At 44.5% G+C, this 16,390-nt stretch overlaps 1 protein-coding gene across 1 annotated transcript in view; it reads left to right on the forward strand.

Annotated features, from left to right (window-relative positions):
• The window catches only part of SCFD2 (sec1 family domain containing 2), a 1,619,339-nt gene that overhangs the window by 943,919 nt on the left and 659,030 nt on the right, over positions 1 to 16,390 (forward strand). The window lies entirely within an intron of this gene.

The raw sequence follows: 16,390 nt of genomic DNA on the forward strand, positions 1-16,390 counted from the left end.
CCTAAGCGGCTAGAACACCTCTTCTACACTAATAAGGGATAACTGGACCTGGTGCAGAGTGTAAGTACCCCTTGGTACCCACTACAAACCAGGCCAGCCTCCTACACCCTGGGACAGGCGCCGCCTCTTTCTGCACTTCACCAACTGGAACTGGCGAGAGCTGAGTCCCGGGATACTGCAGAGAGAGAGGCTAAGAGTCAGTTGCGTGCTGTCCAGTATAGGCTTTACTAGGCTGGGGACAAAGCCGGGAAGCTCCTTGCTTGGCTCGGGAGAAAGGAGACGGAAGCGAGGTGGGTACAAGAGGTAGAGACCCAGGAAGGGGGGTAGGGTGTCCTCTGTTAAAGATATTGCAGAGACCTTTGCCTGCTATTATAGTGACATCTACAGGGCAAGGCCACTGGAAGACGCTGGCCGAATTGCTGAATATTTATAGAATATAGTTGTGCCGGTCCTGGATGCAGAGACCCAAGCAGAGTTAGAAGGGGATATTACCTTAGAGGAGGTCATAGCTGCTTTGACACAGCTCCGACCAGGTGAAGTCCCTGGCCCTAATGGGTTCCCAGCTGAGCTATTCAAGAGCTTATGCGATATCCTAGCTTCTCATCTTTTAAATATGTTCCTGGAGTCCCGAAGGCAGGGAGCTCTCCCTCCTGATTTAAGAAGGGCTGAGATAGCTGTTATACACAAGGAAGGCATGCCCAAATGGTTGTGTGCATCCTACAGACCAATCTCCCTCCTTAACGTGGAGGTGAAAGTTCTGGCCACGGTACTAGCAACTCGCCTTCATGGCGTTATTTCTCCCCTCGTCCATATGGACCAATCTGGCTTCATGCCGGGACGTTCTACAAGGCTGAATCTGAGAAGAGCACATAACTGGCTGAATGCCATACTGGGCCGCCCAGATCCACATTTCTTTTTAGCCCTCGATGCTGAGAAATCATTTGATGTGGTGCATTGGTTGTTTCTGGATGCCACATTAGAACGATTCGGATTTGGCCCTCGATATAGGGGATAGGTGAGGCTGCTCTAGTGTAATCCGGTGGCGGCAGTGAGAGTGAATGGGGTCCTTTCTTCTGAATTCCCCATTGCACGGGGTACTAGACAGGGATGTCCCCTCTCCCCCTTGTTGTTTGCCCTCACTCTAGACTCCCTGGCGTGTAGGATCCTTACACATCCTGGACTCCCTGGCTTCAGGTTGAAAGAGAAGGAAGATGAAGAGAAGCGTATCTCCCTGTATGCGGATGACATACTCTTATATGTCGCACGCCCGAGATATCCCTACCGAAACTCTTTCATTTGTTTGAAGAATATGGGAGGTACTCGGGTATTACATTAATTGGGATAAATCAATACTATATGCTCTGCAGGTGGACGTAGTGATTCCTTCCCTTCCAGTACACCTGCAAAGCTCTACTGAGGGATTCAAATATCTCGGCATATATATGACACATAGGGTGGTGCTGTGTCAGGCCAATAATCTGGGAGCGTGATGAGAGAGTGCGGACTCATCTGGAGAGATGGAGAACCCTTCCTCTCCTGTTGATGGGGCGGGTGGCTATGGTTAAGATGATCCCTCTTTTGAAGCTCCTCTATGCTGTGCAAAACACATATTACCAGATCCCTCTGTGACTCTTTAGGATCATAGAAAGAGACATGCAGCTCTTTTTGTGGAGGGGAAACACCCAAGAATAGCCTTCATGGTGTTACAGCGAATCACTATGCGGGTGGATTGTCTTTCCCAGATCTGGAGACATACTTCTGGGCAGCGGATTTGATTAATGTGAATGACTGGCTGTTTTCACCCGGAGACTATCCCACCTTCCGCTTAGAGAGATTGCAATGGGAAAGGAACTCATGTAAACATTACTTATATGGGGGAGGGAGGAGTCAACATCTCTTGCCGGCCACTTGAGTGGCCCTCAGGGCGTGGACTAAGGCCACCAAGTTACTGGGATGGCACCGCCGTCTCACGAGAGAGACCCCCCTTTGGGAGGGAGGTTGGTTGCCGGAAATTAGAAAGTTGACAGGTTTTGAGAGTTGGGACCACATTGCTATCTCCAGGGTGGGAGATGTGATGGAAGGGGGTGACATTGTGCCTTTTACATCCCTCCGGGTCGATTATGAGCTTAGCAAAACACAATTCTTCCACTACGTACATCTGTGACACGTGTGGAGGGCCTCCCGGGAGAGGGAATACCTGATTACTCCCCATTAGAAGGCAGACTAATGATGGAAGGCTTAGTCACAGAAACGACGTCTTTGATGTATAAGACCATAAATAATAACATGCCAAACTCACTTCTAAAACTGTGTAGGCGGTGGGAGGCTGAACTGGGGGAACTCGAGGACATAAATTGGGAGGCAGCGCTGATGTTTCCAAGGGAAGTGGCTATCCAGTCGAGACTCAGACTAATTCAATTTAAAATCCTTCACAGGGTATATTATGATAGACAACGCTTACATAGGATGGGGAAGGCGCAGCAACCAAATTGTTTTAGATGTCGAGGAAATATTGGAACCTTCCTACATACACTTTGGGATTGCCCTGTGATCCAGGAATATTGGAAAGAAATAGTGGAGAAAATGGAGGGGTGCTATTGGCACAGATCCCCCTTGACCCCAAATTCATTATATTGGGAATACCCAATGATATTGATCTGCTCCGAAGGAGGCTTATACTCTGTGGACTTGGGCTGGTGGTGGCCAAGAGTGATATTGCTCGCCGGTGGGGTTCTGGGACATGCTCCAATGTGGACATGTGGAGGAAGGGAATGTATGGGTTCATGATGGGAGAAAAGACGACCTATATGAATAGAGGCTGCTCACAGAAGTTTAGGAAGGTGTGGGGAGACTGGATGACATATTACTCCCTAGATGTGTAGTCGCTTGTTGAGTGTTGACTTGGGGTGCACCAGGAAGGCTATATGCTGCCAAATACGTAACGGCATCTTGAGTATGATATGGGTTGAGGAGGAGTGGCACTGAGGATTGATCGAAGTAATGGTGGGCTCATGTGTCTGGGGATGGTTTTAAGGGGAGAGAGGGGATTGTTTGTTATATTTTTATATTTTTGGTGCTACTACTATGTAATGCTTACTTGGAGATGCTATGCACCTTTTAAAAACCGAATAAAAAGATATATTTTTTTTAAAAAGTGCCATATGTGTGTTCCAAAACATGGACACACATATTTTGTATGTCTAAACGGAGGCACATATTTTGCCTTCAATTGTAAAATGCAGATTATTTGTTATTTTTAGAAATAAAAAAAAAGTTGCATAGTTTAGTAACTTTTTGTATTGATAAACGAACATTAACGCTTTAGACATTGCAGTTGCATACAAGTCAATCTTTACCATTTTCTCTTTGTTCCTCTCTTTTTCTTTATTTACTTTCTTTTCAACCTTTTTTCTATATAACCTTTTAACATGATAGTCGCACAGGATAAATGAATATTCCCTCTAATTGCAATTGTTGTTCCTATATTCTTTCCTCGTGTTATCTGTTGCAGTGTAGGTCATGTTCAGCCAGTCCCTTTGGCTTGACCAGCAGCAGTCTTTCTACTGGCCCATCGATACTTGCAATGGAAAAGCTACAAGTCCCAGACTACAAAGTGCTGTTTGTATAAAAAAAAAAAAAAAGAAAATCAAAAAGCAAGATGTGCTGTTTGGCATGGGCCCTGTTGGCTGATGAGATAGAAATATATATATTTTTCTTGCAGTTTTATATAGCGCGAATTCGACCCAAAGGTATAGAAGCGCTTTACTTGAGCACTAGTTGCCTTACACAAGAACGTATTAATTTTTGGTAGACTCAGGGAGATTAAGTGATTTGCCCAGAATGACGATGCCCGGACTCGAGCCTGGTTCCCTAACTCCAAAGTCAGCAGCTCTGGCGGTTACTCCACATCCTCTCCCCAGTAATCCACGTTAGTGTTCTTCATGACACCCTCAACCTGTTCATTACGGTTTCAGAAACTCCAAATGAGGTTCCACTCAGTGCAAGACAAAGCAGTGAGGGTGAGTTGTGAAAAATGAGCACCAAACAGGACACAGACCATATGGTATGCACTGATTGTCATGCTCTGCGTGGTGGAGAGGGTGAGTGCTTGTATGTGCAGGGGAGAGGTCTGACATCTTTTATAAAAAAAAAAAAATTGCTAGTATTAAAGTGTCGTGGAAGAGGTGAAAACTGGACAGTTCTTGGTAACTGCAAACTTTTATCTATTGTCTTCAGCCTTCTCCATTCAGTCACTGAGCATTTCGTTCTGTCTGTTGCTCGTAAGTAGTCTGCTTTGTGAACTGTGTTGCACACTTCAAACCTAAACCACATGGAAGCACGGAGCCGGTTTCATTCCAGCTACATTCCAAGCACGCACTATTGGAAATATGCGAGAAGGAGTCCAGCGGGTGTCAGGCTGGATTATCTGCTGTTCACTGTATGGCGCGAGGCTCCCCTAATGATGTACACACCATTCTTGCACAAGGCCACCCTGAACCGCTGCTTCAGAAATATATGTATGTAATTATACATTGCCTGCTGCCGCTGTGTAGTTATCCCCAGCTGTGCTTGCCATTGAAAAAACACTTTTTAAAAACGTGCCTATTGACTTTGAGACCCATGAACGAATCAGTACCAGATTTGGCAGTCGTTAAGCATAGACTCATAAATTCATGCAAATCCGTGAATAGGAGTGAAAAACGATCCCCAATATTATCTCCCATAGGACATTTTTCTTGCAGCTATAGCAAAAACCTTTGTACAGATTTACGCCATAGGTGCCATGAGAGTAGAACTTTACTAAAAAAAAACGTGCTTTTGTTAGTTTGGTATAAATCTTTTCCATATTTTTGAGATATCGGCGTTTGAAATAGGTGAAAGGGTTACCACTTTTATATGGTTTGTCATGCTGTCATGCACAGCACAATACACCACTTAGCCCATGGGTACAGGAATAAAAGACTGTCTCCAAGAGCAATACATCAGGAATGGCCTGAGTCATGGTGTGTGTTACATACAATTATTGTAGAGTTTTAAGGATTTTTAGGTTTTGAGTTTGCTGAACTATAATTAAACTTTAACTGTGTTTTTTGAGTAAATATTCCTATATCAAGATCTACCTATTGCTCCGTGTATATGTGTGTGTGTGTGTATATATATATATATATATATATATATATATATATATAATAAAAACTCTTTTAGCATTCGTCATTTATTTACAACTCATTATTTTTTGCTCAACATATGAGACACCTTGTGACAGTATTTGTAATACCCACTCGCTATAGCTGGTGAAAACCCTATGACTTCTTAAAATTGAGAGATTCAGTCCACGAGTTGCAATTCACTAAATGCATACTTAAATCCACTGCAGTAGTACTACTCATACAACAGGGTCCAATGTACTCCAGTACAGCCTTCGAGTTAGTCAAGCATCACACATGGCCAATCACTAGTACCGCAACACACTCTCAGAGAAATCATACAAGAAAGCAGTAAGTCTAATACCCAGTAAAGCATATAAATTACATTAATTTAAACTTTATTTCAATTATTTTTCAGTTTAGTATTCTTTTTCAAATGAAATATATACATAATAACATGTTAATAAAATATATTGTGAGTACTAAATTATTTGTTTAAAACAAATAACACAAAATAATTAATACGGAAGTTGCAGCCAATATTTTTGGCACATCCTACGCAAATGATAATGTAGGAGGTGGAGGAGAAGAAATTAACATTTACTTTCATTGAATTAAAAAAAATAATTTCGATGGAAATCAATAATTAAGTAAAAGTCAATAATTTTTTAGGTTTTAGTGCAGGTGTTTGCCCCTTGTTAGTGTGGTAGTCGTAGATGTCTTGGAGTTAGGAAAATGTGTTTTAATATTTTTAGTTATAAATAAATAACCTTTATTTTTTAAATTTCGAAGGCATTTTGTACTTTTAGCAATTACATTCTATTGGGAGATATCCATTTTGGAGGCAGAGATCTCCACATCAGGCAGAAAGTTACTAATAATAGCTTTTTGTTTGTTCATTCAGTTGCAGGATTCTTCACCCCCTTAACTGAGTGGTTTAGAATCGTAAATCTTCATCTAGGTGTTAATTTACAGATAGAGATGGTGAATTCCATCCATGAGGAGATTTGCCCTTGTAAAGTTGTTGTTTGATTTGCCTCCATGTGCTTGTTGTGCGTAATGCAAGCCTAGCAGCTGCAAAGCCTCAGATAAAGGAGCACCCACACTGTGCTTGTACCACTGACCTTCTCCGTAGAGGAAGACACAAGCACCATTGAGTTCAGAGGAGCACGTGCAGGTGCACCCCTTTATACCCAATTAGCATACACTGGCGAGCACTGGCCAAGGATCATGACATTTGCCCCTGGTCACTACACGCTCAACCTCATTCCTCTGCTTTTTTTCAGACCCCTAATACTCACATTCTCCCTGACAGATTGCAGTACTCACCCTTAGCCCCACACTGTCTGATGCTACCACTGACCACTTAGAAACCCCCTTTATTCCAGACCCTCAACATTGACCACTTGCCTAGGCCGTTACAATTTCCTGTACCAACAGAGCAGTAGAAATTAATTCAAACTGTAAGCTCCAGTGGTGGGGTTCATGTACAGTGTACACTGATATTGAATACATTCCTTTCCATACAGACAAAAAACAAGAGCCAAAATAATTTTTTGTTTTCGTGCTTGGAAAGCCATATCAGGCAAATGTATTGCCCCTCACCCCCTGTGCACTTGCACTGCGAAGCCCTTTACAGCGCCTGCTGTGCAGTGCCTTTTGCTGCCTGGCCTTTCCGGCCTTTGACTCTTCTGCTGCTTCCTAAGGCCTTGCTGACCTATTACTGCTTTCAAGATCCCCCGCCTCTCCCGCGTCTCAAGCTCCCACCGCGTTCCCTCCTTTTTTTCTTCCACCCTCAGCAACCCCACCCACCTCCTGCCCCTCCCTCCTCCCACCTCCTGCCCCTCCCACCTCTCCCTCCTCCTCCCCCGTCCGCCCCTCCCTCTTCCCCATCTTCAGTACCTATTTAATGCCAGTCGTTGCCAACACCATTAAACAGATCCTCTGTTCTCCCCTGTGCACTTTCACTGTGAAGTGCTTTACATCGCCTGCAGTGTAGCGGCTTCTGCCACTTGGCCTTGCTGGCCTTTGACTCTTCTCCTACTTCCTAAGGCCCTGCTGGCCTTTTACTGCTTTCAGGCTCCCGCGGCCCTTCCCGCCTCTCCCGCGTCTCAGGCCCCCACCGCGCTCGCACCTTTTTTTCTCCCACCCTTGGCACCCCTGCCCGCCTCCTGCCCATCCTTCCTCAGGACCTAATTAATGGTGATCGCTGCGTAACGCCATTGAACAGATTTTCTGTTATCCCACCTTTGCACTTGCACTGTGAAGCGCTTTACAGCGCCTGCAGTGCAGCACCTTCTGCCACCTGTCCTTGCAGGCCTTTGACTCTTTTGATGCTTCCTATGGTCTTGATGGCCTTGTACTGCTTTCAGGCTCCCCCAGCCCTTCATGACTCTCCTGCTATTCAGGCCCCAACTGTGTTCCTACCTTTCTTTATCCTGCCCACGGCACTCCCACCTGCCTCCTTCCCCTCCCTCCCCAGGATCTATTTAATGGCGGTTGCTGCGTGATGCCATTGAACAGATTCTCTGTTCTTCCCCCCTGTGCACTTGCACTGTGAAGCGCTTTACAGCACCTGCACTGCAGTGCCCTCTGCCACCTGGTCTTGCTGGCCTTTGACTCTTCTCATGCTTCCTGCTTCGTTGGCCTTCTACTGCTTTCAGGATCCCCCGTCCTTCCCGCCTCTCCTGCATCTCAGATCCCCACCTTGTTCCTGCCTTTTTTTCACCCACCCTCAGCACCCCTGCCCCTCTCTCCTCATGACCTATTTAATGACGGTTGCTGGGCGACCTCGATGTGGGTGCGCCACTGGCGTGCTGCAGGTGCACCAAAGGCAAGCCAGTCTGTGCCTGGACCACACCCAGCACCAGCACCCCTGGATCTGCTGCCCGGCACCAGTACTCCTCTAATGGGGTCAAGAACCTCAGACCCAAGGCCCTCGACCCCAAATGCAGCATCGCCTCACCCTGACGCACCAAAAACCCATTCCCCTGCCGACAGTGCCACTTCTCCTGCGACGCAGGAAATACTGCAGGTGACACCCACCCACAGACCTCAACTCCACTGCAGACTACTAAATGTCTGACCCCTCTGCAAGCACACCATAGAAATCTGGGACACCATCACCGACCTAGCATCTGACATAATTTTCATCACTGAAACATGGCTCAACCGCACATCGGCACCAGTCATCGCCACCACAGTGCTCTCCCTCCTCCGGATACAAGATGATCCACCACGACTGCCCCAACATGCATGGCAGAGGCATCCCCATCATCCACAAAGACTCCCTTCACTGCTCCACCTCGGACGAGGACACAACCCCAATCATGGAATACTTCAACTTCCAGATCAAAGCTGATGCCAAAACCACCACCAGAGGAACCCTCGCCCACAGACCCCTGCCTGCCATCCCAGACTTCATTGCACCTCTGGTTATGGACTCCAACCGCCACATCTTCCTGGGGGACCGCAACTTCCACCTAGAGGACCCCGACGACTCTAACTCTGCCTCGCTCCCTGAGAACATGAGCATCATCTGCCTCTCTCAACTCGTTAACGCACACACAGTGCAGGACACATTCTGAGCCCCATCTTTACCAGCAACAGTGGCAAGTTCTCCCACACCACTGAGGTAACATGGACTGACCATCAAGTGACTGCCTGAAGCCCCGGCGAGACCCCTGACCCTCCCCTGCCGCAACTGGGGCAAAGTCACAGGATCACCCTGGATCTTTGCCCTCAAAGAAGCGAGACCCAGCCCCACAGCCACCCTTGAACACCGCATTCAAAACTTGTCCAACTGAATCTCCTCAGCTCCCGACACCATAGCCCCCCTGAAGTGCACCACCAAAAGGAAACCCACCAAGCGATCCAAGTGGTTCACCCTAGAACTCCTCAGCCTCAAACATCACTGCAGGAACCTAGAGCAACACTGACGCAGCAACAAGACCCCCACCAACATCGACTCCTTCAAGTCCGCTCTCGACAGTTACCACCACTCTATCAGGGAGACCAAAAAGAAGCTCTCAACACCTGCATCAAGGCTAGCAACAACCACACCAAGGAATTGTTCAGCATTGGCAGAGAATTCTCCTACCCATCTGCCACATTGAATACAGTCCACCCCTCCTTCGCCCTCTGCGACACCCTCTTGGACTACTTTCAACACAAGATCGCCGATATCTACAGCAACTTCGACCCCAGCCCACCGATCTCGACCACCATGCACCCTAACTCACACCCCCTCCTCCCCACCGGATCTCCAAATGGTAACAGCTCTCCACCGAAGACACAATCACGATTATGACCTCCATTCACTCTGGATCCCCGCTGACCCCTGCTCACACCGCTTCTGCAACCTAGGAAGAGAAGTAATCTGAGCCTCCCTCAAAGAAATCCTCAACTCCTCTGTCAACACATCCACCTTACCAGACGCTTGGAAACACACTGAGGTAAAGCCCCTCATGAAGAAGCCCTCAGCTGACCCTAATGAGCTCAAGAATAACGGCCTTATCTCGCTCCTCCCTTTCCCCACCAAAGTCCTTAAAAAGGCCATCAACCACCAGTTCACTGACTTTCTCAAAAACAACCGCTTGCTCGATCCTTCCCAATTTGGCTTCTGGCCCAACCACAGTACCGAGACCGGCCTGATCACAGCAACCAGCAACATCAGACACCTCCTCGACCTAGGGCGAACAGCGGCCCTGATCCTCCACGACCTATCAGCGGCCTTAAACACGGTCTCCCACCACACACTAATCACCAGACTCCACATCATTGACATCCAAGACAATGTACTCAACTGAATCGCCTCCTTCGTCTCTGGCTGAATACAGAGGATCCTCCTCCCACCCTTCGTCTCCGCACCCAAAGACATCATCTGCCGCATTCCCCAGGGCTCCTCCCTCAGCCCCTCCCTCTTCAACACAGACATGACTCCACTGGCTGACACTGCACTCACCCACGGCTTTAACATCATCTCCTGCTGATGACACCCATCTCGTCCTATCGCTCACTGATGATGCCTCCACCACACAAATGAACTTCCAGAACACCATGACTGAGTTGTCCCACTACAGCAATGCACTTGACGCCGGAACCACGAAGCAGCTCATGAACTGCCTCCAGACCATCCAGAATGCGGCAGCGAGACTCGTCCTCAACCTCCCCAGAAGAACCAGCATCTTTCCTCACCTCAGGGCTCTCCACTGGCTTCCGTCCAGCAAAGATGCCACTTCAAGGTCCTCACACACACCTACAAGACTCTCTGCGACACCGGACCGGCCTACATCAACAAACACATCACATTCCACCGACCTACCACAGAGTTCCGTTCAGCCAACCAAGCCCTGGCCTACGTCCCCCACATCCATCGGAAACGCCTCGGAAGCCGCTCCTTCTCCTACCACACTAGCAAGTCCTGGAACAACCTCCCCCTCCACCTGTGCACCTCCTCTTTCCTGGAAGACTTCAGAAAACAGCTCAAGACCTGCCTCTTCGACCTCCATCACCTACTGGCCAAGGCACTCACACTACCCCCAGTGCCTGGAGACCCCCCTGGCTGGCAAGTTTGCACTCCACAAACCCCCTTGGTCGATTGGATAGTATTGCACTGATATCAAAGTATGTTCATTGTTAGTTCTAACACCTTGTTTACAGTGCTCTTAAAATTTCCTATGAAAACGTCTCATGTATAGCACACCCTAACCATTGTTACACAGTTACTTTATTAGACACTTCAAGGTTTTGACCTGTACAATATGCCTCATTTTTCTATACATCATTCCATATTGTCCATGTGACAGTTGAACCCCAATAATCATCTGTACCCCAATATCTGATCATCTCAGTATTTACCAAAATAATTTTGCTCCAGAATCTCCGGTTGATGTGATGGTTAAAGACTACATTCCTGAGCAGCAAAAACACAGGTTAGCAGAGTTAAATGGAATAAAATATTCTATGTATAAAGGTCCGAGATCTAGATTAAGAAATCGAGCAAAGAGTGTATTTATCACAAAATAATCAAAAGGCAGCAAAAATGCATGAATTGCCATGAAGACCCAATACAGAAGTACAGAACAAAATGCAGAATCACAAAACACTAGTTAGGCAAATTCTAAGTAAAAACTCAGACTCATGAAGAGTACCAACAGTATATCAAGTCACCTCCGAGGAAAATGGCAAAGTAATACTATGAAACACAACAAAATGCCAGAGGTTTTATAGACAGATGACACGAACTGATTCTACAAATTCAGCATGGTATGATCATAATACATTTTAAACTTATGCAGTTGTTTACATTAAAACTATTTTTTGAGTTTAGAGAAACCTTTTTGCTTGTTTCATCAGCAACTGCATTCCGGAGATGTATAATAGAACAATACATGCACTTACAGCGCATGCTTTTACATCGCAGTATGTACAATGCATGGTCATTACCACGCATACACTTACAACAAAATGTTTTTACCATGCATATGCTTTTTCCACGCATTTCTTTACCACGAAAAGTTCGTAGTCAAGGCATAGTTGGTAAATGCATATGCATGGTAAAAAGTAGAGGTAAGTATAACATACATTTTGTATATATATGTATAAATATATATATATATATATGTATATATATATATATATATATATATACACACACACACATATATATGTACATATAAATATATATGTGTGTGTGTATATATATATATATGTATTTCTCTACATATGTGTGTATATATATGTATATATATAGATATATATATATATATATATATATCTATATATATATATATATACACACACACACACACACACACACACACACCTTTCCACCCAAAAACCCTACCTACCATAAACCGTAAACATGCCCTTACCACCCCAAAACCCATGGCCACCCTAAAACCTAAAAATGCCCTTACCACCCCAAAACCCACACCTACCCTAAAACTTAAAAATGCAATTACCACCAATAACTGTTACCCACCATAAACACTATATATATATATATCACTCAACCCACTTAATACTTACCTGTACTTACCTTTAAAACCTTTACATACACCTTTACCATTCATGCCTTTACAACGAAATTCGATGTAAAGGCATGCGTGGTAAAGGTATATTCGTGATAAAGGCATGCGTGGTAAAGGTATATTCGTGATAAAGGCATGTGTGGTAAACGCATATGCATTGTAAATGCATCGCTGTAAATGCATTTTGTTGTATTCACCATGTTGTAAGTGATGTTTCCCGTATAATACAAATGAAACAATGGCTCATAGAGCTAACACGTCTTCAGCGGAACGTCCCACGAAAGTCTTTGAAAATAATTGCCTTAGGTACTTCATGGAAACCTCATTTACAATGCATGCTTTCTAACAAGATGTTGGACGTTTCTAGTATATTGATGTAATTCACTTGATGCTCCGCGGAAACAAGGGAAGAGATAACTTTGCAGTGGGACACTGATTGGGAAGGGAAATGAACAGGTGAAGTTGAACAGAACACAAGAAACTGCATCCATTTTATGATAATGGTGTACTACAAGAAAAAGTGGCATAACTACTCATAGCATTATTTACACTCCTAAGTGACATAGGTAATTCGTTACAGGTGCAACTTTGTCATTTCTTTGGTTATGACGCCACACATTATTAAAACTAAAACACATCAAACATAATTTTTAATCGATAATGTGCATTTTGCATGTTTCGAAATCCACTATAACATCCAGGAAGATTTTGTTTCCTTGTTACTAGTAGAAGTTTGACTTTCTGTGGATTTAGATGGGATAATTGTAAATGTGTACATATGCATTGCTTTAGATGCCGTCCACCTCATCATCAACCTTCACTGACAGAACCATAACATTGACATGGCTATTCCCTTGCCGTTCCATTAGTTTAATATACATTTCCCAGACTCAAGTCACTGAAGGTCTAAGTGACGCCTTTTTTTTTATAATGGTCACTCGAGTGTAGTGGTAGTCACAGTAACAACGTACACCCCAGCTTCTGATGCAAACTAGAGAACCATTGAAAACTGTCAAAGGACTCTGCAGGATTGTGTGAAGTGTTGCAGACAGAGCCAGAATAAACTGACCCAGCAGTGACCATATCGCGAAAGCTCCTGCCCAGACACAAGCAGACATTACTGTTGGTTTTTGGCTTAATTTAATTCTGGGTCACGTTTGGACATTTTCCAGATGACTACAACTCCAAGCTTTCTGCATACTTTCAAAATATAGTATTAACATGAAGTATTGGATTGTTCTTGTGCATCAGAATGCCTAACTGCAACTGTTTTTGTTTCATTTATTCAAGTAAAATGTGTAGCTTATCAAAAAAAGAAAAGTGATTAATTCCAAATGTAAACGTTTGCATTTTCATTATTGTGCACATCTAATCAGTTTCTCTTATAATAACTCGTCTTAATCTCAAAACAAGAAACCCTCCTTATGAGAAGTTTCCTTACAGTATTGTAGGACGGAATGCAATGGTGAGTTGAAGTGCCGCCCAAACAGCAATGTCAGCCTGTAGTTTACGAGTCACCCACCTTCAGGGGTCTGTTTTTGTGCCAAGTGTCCCCTTGCTTTTGTGACACAGTAATACAGCCCTGGCCGTCACCAGAGCACTTTCCATTTTGAAACTTGCAGGTTCATGTTTTCCATTTCTCTTCCACCTCCCTCCTCATTTTCCATTCTTCTAACATTTTCTTTCCTCTCACTACCTGGAGGCTTCCTCCCATCTCCTCTTTCTATCCTCTCCTACTTTTTCATTTTACTACTCTCTTCTCTGGGGCCAGATTATACCTTTCAGAGCCATCATCTGGCCATTTCTAGCATCCACATGGAACTTGGCATCACTCTTTCTTAGTCAGTTCTACAATCTGTCGGCAGGTCTGCCCCAGGTTTTCTGTCTTTGGCCACACCACTTCTGTTGCAAGGATTTCCATTAAAAAATATTTTCCAATGTCATTCCTAAGTCATTCACCCTCTAGCCCCGTCCGATTTTGTGAGCTCAAGTTCAGGCCATACATAGTTTGCTACCGAAAACACGTTTATCTTGTACTATATCACACTAGTTATTACATATGTTTAGCTGTATCCATCCCCTTCTCAAGGTAATTAATATTGATATTTTTAACTCTGTTGTGAGCTGTAGATTTAGTTACACTCTACGTTGGTGATTCACATCTCTGAACTAACACCAACCTGTCTTATCCTTCTGGAGTTGTAATATTTAGAACTATGTACACTACTCTAGATCAAACCTTGCTGACTAATTGTATATTGTAAACAGCATATGCCTCTAATTGGTAACTGCGGGGGTTATTCCAACTTTGGAGGAGGTGGTAATCCGTCCCAAATGTGACGGATTTACCACCAGCCGTATTACGAGTTCCATAGGATATAATGGACTCGTAATACGGCTGGTGGTATATCCGTCACTTTACCGTCACTTTTGGGACGGATTACCACTTCCTCCAAAGTTGGAATAACCCCCTGTGTCTCCCCGTGTTTCCATTCAGAGACTGGGCATTCCCAATTCCTCACTTTTCTTTGATGCCCTTTTATATCTGCCTTAAGTACCTGACTTTACATTTGGCTGCATTGTACCTAACCTGTCACAGCCAGATTTTATAAATCATGTCCCATCTTTAGCTTCTTCAACTTCATAAATCTTTTAGTAGTTAAGGTGCAATCATGCACATCTCAACTGCGGGGTCTTTTTCCATGATGTTTAAAAAGAACAATGGATATAACCCATATCTGTGATTGGGGGTGAGTGGTTGAAATGTTTCAGCTCTCCGTCCATCATCTTGTTGTGTTGCTATGTTCTCCCTAAGTGGCCAGGGTATGCCCAGACGTGGGTCCCTTGCTCACTGTGCCACTGGATTTGAGCTAGCCTGGCTGATGAGGGGTGATACCCTGAAACCAGATACAGGATGCTTATTTCCGGTCCAGTGAGGACCTGGCCTGGCAGTTCGGGCTGGACTGTTCCCATTGGGAGCAGGGTCAAGACTGATTTGCATATGGGCTGGGTCTAAACAGGGGTGGCATGGTGAGCAAAAGAACAATGATTGTAACCCATATCTGTGACACTTGTTGTGTTGCTGTATTTAAAGCCTAGCCATAAGTTAGAAGAACCAAGAAAAAACCCAGAACAATCTTCAAAAGGCCCATTCAAGAGAACCCATTATTTGAGAGAAGGAATACTTTGGCTTCATTAGCCTTAACTGGACCCAAATCTAAAAAAGGGTTTGTGCCTCCCAGACTCCCTTTTTCCCACTGAGTATTCTCTGGAAGCAAGCCCCTTTGCTTGAACTTCCCCAGGGTCAATTGTATATTCTTCAGCCACTGTGTGCCACTGCATGTGGCTGGTGACCATCAGCTCTAATGACTTAACTTCTTGCGCCTTGTCAGCACCCACATTAAGACCTTTGTCACTGTCAGTTCTCATATTATGACCCTCATTACTGTCAGCTTTGCCCTCTTGACATTAGCACAATAACCAGAAATGGTGTAACTGTGCACAGCAAGTATTTTGCACCATCCTCTAAATTGTGAGGATCATCATCTTCGTTCTCAGTAGCAATTCAGGCGCTGAACGCATTGTTGTTAGATCCTATGACATCGAGCTTAGGGGCCAATGATGAGAGAAAGAAAATCTCCAGACCGGGGCTTGGAGTGAAGGGGTGCATATATTGGACAGAGGGGAGACAAAGAGACAATAACAATAAACAAAAGACAATGGCAAGCAACACCTTAAGGAGAAAGAAAGGGAAAATGAAAAAGGAGCCAGAGAAATAAGGAAAAATTGTGTAGGCGGTAAAGGGCCCAGCATTCAACAAGTTAATTTTACTCCGAAGAGTATATCTAATCCCTGAAAACTACTTTCAAGGAAAAGAAAATTAGAAAACTGGTGGAATTGCCATTGCTCAATGTTGCAAAACACTCACCACAACTTACGGTCTCCAAGAGAAGTTTACTGGAAAAATCTTTTCAACGAGGGTGAATACTGAGAATATGATGCATGTTTCACTGATCCATATGATAGTTTGATGAAGAATGTCATTATAATGACCTAGAATGAAAACGTTTGTTTCAAACTATGCCCCGTTCATAGCCCCTCTTAGTTGTTCCGTCAAGACAAATGGTGGCATCCATAATTATATTATCACATCAACTTTATGATATATTAAAATTATTTGTGGGTACAACTTACGTTAATAAATACCCA

This window comes from Pleurodeles waltl, chromosome 1_2 (genome assembly GCF_031143425.1).
Source record: "Pleurodeles waltl isolate 20211129_DDA chromosome 1_2, aPleWal1.hap1.20221129, whole genome shotgun sequence".
NCBI classification, from domain to species: Eukaryota; Metazoa; Chordata; class Amphibia; order Caudata; family Salamandridae; genus Pleurodeles; species Pleurodeles waltl.